The sequence below is a fragment of the Rutidosis leptorrhynchoides genome, chromosome 3, assembly GCF_046630445.1.
Source record: "Rutidosis leptorrhynchoides isolate AG116_Rl617_1_P2 chromosome 3, CSIRO_AGI_Rlap_v1, whole genome shotgun sequence".
Classification (NCBI taxonomy): Eukaryota; Viridiplantae; Streptophyta; class Magnoliopsida; order Asterales; family Asteraceae; genus Rutidosis; species Rutidosis leptorrhynchoides.
Window position 1 is genome coordinate 74,292,171 of NC_092335.1, and position 2,216 is coordinate 74,294,386.

Here is a 2,216-nt window from a genome sequence, read left to right on the forward strand (position 1 = left end):
GATTCTTCTTCCGGTTCTGACTCTTCTTCCGGTTCCTCTTCGGGAACTTGTGAATCAATCCACGAATCATTCCAATTTACATTTGACTCTTCATTATTATTAGGTGAGTCAATGGGACTTGTTCTAGAGGTAGACATCTATCACATAATATCAAACGCGTTAAGAGATTAATATATCACATAATATTCACATGTTAAAAATATATAGTTTCCAACAAAATTTGTTAAGCAATCATTTTTCAAGTAAACACGGTCAAAGTCCAGACTCACTAATGCATCCTAACAAACTCGATAAGACACACTAATGCAAAATTATGGTTCTCTAAGACCAACGCTTGGATACCAACTGAAATGTCCCGTTCTTATTGATTAAAAACGTTCCATATTAATTGATTTCGTTGCGAGGTTTTGACCTCTATATGAGAAGTTTTTCAAAGACTGCATTCATTTTAAAACAAACCATAACCTTTATTTCATCAATAAAGGTTTAAAAAGCTTTACGTAGATTATCAAATAATGATAATCTAAAATATCCTGTTTACACACGACCATTACATAATAGTTTACAATACAAATATGTTACAACAAAATAAGTTTCTTGAATGCAGTTTTTACACAATATCATACAAGCATAGACTCCAAATCTCGTCCTTATTTAAGTATGCGACAACGGAAGCTCTTAATAATCACCTGAGAATAAACATGTGTGACGATCGCTCCAAATCCATATGGACGAACACGTCATTCATCGATTTCATTGAGAGGTATTTGACCTCTATATGATACGTTTTGTAAACATTGCATTCTTTTGAAAAGGCACACCATAAATGAATATTTAAATCAAAGGTTTTCGACATCTGATGATTTCTACATATAGACAATCACCGTAAATAATAGCTTACAATAGTAATTCCGTTGACAATGCAGTCAAAATAAGATACATGGTGATGATTTGGTGAATGCAACGTTTCCTTGATAAATATGCCATGTAAGACTCCATGCACATAGCTTGTCTAACATATAAGCAAAAAGCGGAAGACTTCTAGGGAACCTGAGAATAAACATGCTAACAAATGTCAACACAAAGGTTGGTGAGTTCATAGTTTTAGTGTTTCGCATAATCTGTATATAAAGGTGGATCACAAGATTTTAGTTGTTCAATCCAGAAACGTTTATCAAAATATTCTACGAAATTAAGCACCCTGGTAACTAAACTTAACGTATATATAATTTGTACCCTTTGTATAATCATCTTAAAAATACACGCAAACCAACGTGTACGCTTCTCAAATAGCATACGTCCGTTAAAAGGCTAGTGCTCTAGCTCGGACGGGGATATCAAGCCCTATGGATCCATATACTACTACTCGCGCCCACCAGTTCTTATAACCGGCAGTTACTAGTTACCAAAGCTAAGGGATTTTCGGTTCAAACTCAGTGTAGAATTTAGTATGTAATTGTATCCATTGCGTTTAAAATAAAGTGCATGTATTCTCAGCCCAAAATATAGATTGCAAAAGCAATTAAAAAGGGAGCAAATGAAGCTCACGCATATAAATATTGTATATCGGTTAATAAAGCATTTGCATGTATTCTCAGCCCAAAAATGTAGGGAGTAAAAGGGATCATATGAAACTCACACATATAAATATTGTAAATCAGTTAATAAAGCATTTGCATGTATTCTCAGCCCAAAAATGTAGAGAGTAAAAGGGATCATATGAAACTCACCTTAGCAGCACATAAAGTTGTTCATCGTAATGTGACCGAAACTCGGATTACCAAATAATCGTAGATCTCAACGTATCAATATTGTGATTCAATATTTCAGAAAAGTACGTAGACGCAACAGAGATGATAAACACTAGGTTTGACTCACAAATATACCCCCGAACATTACCCATAACCTCCTTGGCAATAACCCATAATTTCCTTAGCTCTATCCCGCTTGAAAACCATTTTGAAAGTGACACGCTCATAACCTCGTCGTAGTATTTTATGTATAATACTAATTAATAATATTAATCTTAATAATAATAATAATAATAATAATAATAATAATAATAATAATAATAATAATAATAATATAAATAATAATAATACAGAGATAGATAGTAGATATGTGTGCTGAAATGAAATGAAATCGCTCGAATTTATAGATGTGGCCTGGATATGACTGCCATGCGATCGCATGGCTTTACAGCCCATTTCCCATGC